Source organism: Zingiber officinale, chromosome 4B (assembly GCF_018446385.1).
Source record: "Zingiber officinale cultivar Zhangliang chromosome 4B, Zo_v1.1, whole genome shotgun sequence".
Classification (NCBI taxonomy): Eukaryota; Viridiplantae; Streptophyta; class Magnoliopsida; order Zingiberales; family Zingiberaceae; genus Zingiber; species Zingiber officinale.
The window spans coordinates 62,620,762-62,625,731 of record NC_055993.1 but is presented as its reverse complement, the minus strand read 5'-3'; the positions used below and the strand labels follow the sequence as shown (position 1 = coordinate 62,625,731).

Here is a 4,970-nt window from a genome sequence, read left to right as displayed (position 1 = left end):
TCATTGCGAAGGGCAAAGAGCATCTTGTATGTAAGCTCAATCGGTCCATTTATAGATTGAAGCAAGTTTCGAGATCTTGGAACATCCGATTTGATGAAGTGATCCAGTCTCATGGATTCATTCAGTGTCCGGATGAGTCTTGTGTATACAAGAAAAATGACAGAAATGTGGTGGTATTTCTTGTACTATACGTAGATGACATTTTGCTCATTGGCAACAATATCAAAGTGTTGTCAGACGTAAGGGTATGGATGTCCAAGTAGTTTGATATGAAGGACTTGGGAGAATGTGGACATATTCTTGGGATCAAAGTAAAAAGGAATCGCAAGAAAAGGATGTTGTGCTTATCTCAAGCTTCATGCATCGATATTATCCTAGCTCATTTTAGCATGCAAAACTCTAAGAAAGGTTTTCTACCTTTTAGGCATGAAGTACCTTTATCTAAGAAGATGTGTCCTAAGACACCAAAGGAGATAGAGGAGATGAAGGCAGTTCCTTATGCTTCGGCTATAGGAAGTCTAATGTATGTGATGCTATGTACGAGACCGGATATTTGCTTTATCGTGGGCATGGTTAGTAGATATCAAAGTAACCTAGGACATGGACATTGGACTGCCATAAAGCATATATTAAAGTACCTGAAAAGGAATAGAGATTATATGCTGGTGTACCATGCAGATGATTTGCTCCCTGTGGGTTACACGGATTCGGACTTCCAATCAGATAGGGACAGTAGTAAATCAACCTCGGGGTATGTGTTTACTTTGGGAGGTGGAGCCATAGCATGGAGGAGTGTTAAGCAGAAATGTATTTTAGACTCCACCATGGAAGCTGAGTATGTGGTAGCCTCTGAGACATCCAAAGAAGTTGTATGGCTCAGAAACTTCTTGATGGACTTAGATGTGATTCCTGGTTTGCCCAAAGTTATCACAATTTATTGTGATAATAGTGGTACAGTAGCAAACTCGAAGGAACCATGAGCCCATATGGCAAGTAAATACATTGAGCGTAAGTACCATCTAATATGAGACATCGTAAAATGAGGAGAGGTTGTTGTCGCCAAGATTACATCAATAGATAACCTGGCAGATCCTTTCACTAAGACCCTTCCGGCGAGAGCTTTTGATAGGCATGTTGAGGGGATGAGAATCAGATGTATGGCAACATTTATGGCAGCATAGTCTTTTAGTATAAGTGAGACATTGTTGGGATGTATACTATAAGTCTAGCTTTTGTATGAACATCTGTTTTGAAATTTTTTGAAATGAGAATCACTTTGGCTAAATGTATGCATTTTATATTTATATATATGTCAATGCAGTTGCCCATTTAATTTATATTGTAGATAACATCATGTGTGGCGCCAAACAGAAGATCATGTTATCAGTTCCTTATAAATTATAAATAGTAGCTCACAACCAAGATGGATTGGGACAAACCATTAGAACAGTTGTAGTGTAATTTGGTATTAGTCTGTCTTGACTATAAAATTACACTAGTACACTATGTGTGTATTGAGCAGGACCGTTTGAGGTTGTTTGATTTGTACTGACTACATAAAAGAACAAAACATCTATTATTATGGATGTGCGTCCTCTTAATCCCTATATAATAACAAGCACGTATACTTAGTATTTATTTCTTTAACTTATCAATGGGTGAGATTTATTCGTTAAATCAATAGGCCCGATGAGTTGGGAGATAGTACTCTTTATATGGTGTGTTGTTGATTATAGAAGGAATCTGTGTCCTAATTATTTAGGTTGATGATGTCCCCTTGAGGAGATCATAAGGATTATCATGTAAACCCTGTAGGTGGACTTAGTCTTGCATGATAATAAATTTGAGTGGTACTACTCTTGAAATCAGATGTTAATTAATTGAGTTATCAGTAACTCATTTAATTAACAGACATACGATATCTTAAACACAAGGAGATTAATACACTCATGATAAGAAGAAGCTCATATTGTAATATGGGATTGGTGCGGTAGTTCAATAATAACCCTTTAGTGGTATGGGTTATTATTGATGGACTTGAGTTGAGTGTTCGAGCCGAACATAGGAAGCCCAAGCCCATAAGGAGGCCTAAACCAATTCCTTCACTAGGTTCTTGTTGTAGCCTCTATATAAAGCCTCGCATCCACCCATCCACTTTTGATTTTTTGGTAACTCTTGCTTTCCTAGGGTCGGCGCCACCTCCTCCTCCTTGCTATGGCCAGCGCCACCTCCTCCTCCTTACTCGGGCCGGCGCCACCTCTTCCTCCTTGCTAGGGTCGACACAACCTCCACCTCCTTGCTAGGGGCCACCGCCTCCTCCTTGATAGGGCCAGTGCCTCCTCTTGCTTTCCTTTGTGGGCGACGGCTTGGAAAAGAAGAAGGAGAGGAGAAGGCACCCCATCCTAGCTATTCTCTTGGTCGTCGACGGTTTGGAAACAAAGAAGGGAAGGATGTTTGTTATCTTGGTAGATCGTCGCCCACACGACGTCCAAGAAAAGGAGAGGAATACAACATAAGATCAAGAGGTCTTTGGCTTCAAAAGAAAGGTACAACTAGTTCTTTGATTCCGCTATGTAATTAGTTTAGTTTTCTTTGTATCAATCCTAAATACCAACAAAAGAGGTCAGCGATCTTGTATTTCGATCAAGGTGTGCTTTGATCTGTCAAAAACTTGCTTGATTGATCAAACACATGTCTGATCAAACATGCGGGTTGCTATGAAAAGTTCTGTACTTGTACAATTTTTTTACAGGGGAAATTGAAATAGAACGGAATTCCAGCGTCTTTAATTCCATGGGTTAAGTGGAAGAGTCTCTTCAAACTTAATGGTACTCTCCTCATCTTCTTGACTTTGAATGGGTTCGGGTGCCAGAGGAGAGAGCTCTTCTTCAGTTTTCATCCCCTTTGGAGCAGTCACTTGAGGATTACCTAGGGTTAGTCCGCTCCTAAGCTCAATTTGATTGCAATGCTCTATTGGATTGATATCAGGTTTTCCAAGAAATTTTCCTGGTGCTCTTGAAGATGATGAAGCTAATTGGGCAATTTAGCTATCTTGAATCTTTTGATGCTTGTCAGAATTATCCATTTTTTGAGTTAGCTTCAAAATATCTTACCTCATTTCATTTTGACTGGTGATAATTTCCTCAAGAATTTTCTCAATTTTTGAAAACTGATAGCCCTGAGAAGATTGTTGTTGTTGCTGAAAATTTTGTTACCCGGATTGGAAATTCGGTCTACCTCCCATGGATGGTCCTTTTTTTTTATTATTTTTGTAGGAAAAATTTGGATGATTCTTCCACCTAGGTTATATATGTTGGAATATGGATTGTTCTGCCTTTGATTGAATCCCATTATAGAATCACATTGCTCTAATTGATTTATTTGTGCAGATATAGCTCCTAAAGGACATGAGTCTGGAGAATGTTCAGAACTTCCCCAAGTTTCACAAGCACATACTATGGCATTTACCGTGTTAGAATTTGTTCCCATATTTTCTAGCTTCTTAGTAAGAGCATCCAGCTTTGCAGTTATTAAGGTAACTGCATCTACATCAAATTTTCCTGATGCTTTTGTTGGGTTTGTATAAGAATAGCCTCCACTTCTTTCAGTTTCCATTGATGATGATTCTGTGCTACACTTTCAATGATTTCTTTGGCCTCATCTAAACTCTTGTTCATAAGTGCCCCTCCAGCAACCTAATCTAGGGACACCTTAGTATGATAATTAATATCATTATAAAATGTGTTCAACACTAACCATTTCTCTAATCCATGATGTGGGCATTGTTTGAGCATATTATTGTATCTATCCCATGCTTCAAATAAAAATTCTATATCGGATTGTTTGAAGATTGCAATAAGATTTCTCATATGAGCTGTCTTGCTAGGAAGATAGAACTTGTCTAAGAATTGCTGCTTACATTGTTCCCAAGTGGTAATGCTATTAGGAGGTAAAGAATTAAGCCATTGTTTAGCTCTATCTTGTAAAGAAAACCCAAACAATAATAATCTCACTACTTCAGAAGGAACACCATTCATTTTCATGGTATCGCAGATTTCATAAAATTCTTTCAAATACTGATTAGGATCTTCATGCGGTCCACCTCCAAATTGATTTTGTTGAACCATATTGATTATTACAGGCTTGATCTCAAAATTATTTACTTCAACAGAAGGTCTTGTAATGCTTAAATGGAACCCTCTGGCTTAAGGTGTTGCATAATCCTTAAGTGGTCTATTTGCCATATTTGAATGTTCTTGTTCTTCTTGATGTCTTTGCAAGATTTTCCTTCTATGAAATGTTCTATCAATTTCAGGATCAAGAGGAAGTAATTCACCTACAAAGTTAGATCTTCGCATACAAGAACAAGATTAAAGAATTTGATTCAAAGAAAAGAATAAAGAATGGAAAGAATTTGATTTACAAAAAGAATTAAAGAATAACGAATGCAAAGAAAGAATTTTATAATAGAATTAGAAAACTAGTTACAAGTTAGATGTAAGAAAAGAATAGAAAAAAAAGTTTAGTTTAACTCAAATAATAATCTCTAATGTTATAGACGTAGTTCCCCGATAACGGCGCCAAAAACTTGTTACGTTACCGCAAGTGTATGGTTACATCGTCAATAATACAAAGAATATTGAATCCACAGGGACTGGTTATAACCACTAAAGATGTCTCAAAGCGAATTAGCTAAACAATCAAACAAAAGATTATATAACCTAAGAAACAATTAGAGAATAGAAGTAAAAGGTTAAATTCAGAAACTTAGTTTTGTAAAGGTTCTAAGATATTTGGTTTCTTTGTGATACTCATTAATGTGAAACAATCTACTAATCCTATCCTCAATTGAATTGTATTTGTAAGAAGTCATCGATTATTTCCTGCAGAAAACACTAGTCAAGGACTCTTAACTAAACCTTAAGTAATCAAATAGTTATGATCCCTATGAAGTCCATTTAATGGGGCAA

General features: G+C 37.1%; 1 non-coding gene across 1 annotated transcript; it reads left to right on the top strand.

Moving 5' to 3' along the window:
- Positions 1–3,765: 3,765 nt before the first annotated feature.
- Positions 3,766–3,872, top strand: LOC121978822. Its single transcript, XR_006111164.1, has one exon. It is a non-coding gene; the product is annotated as a small nucleolar RNA R71 (small nucleolar RNA).
- Positions 3,873–4,970: the final 1,098 nt, after the last annotated feature.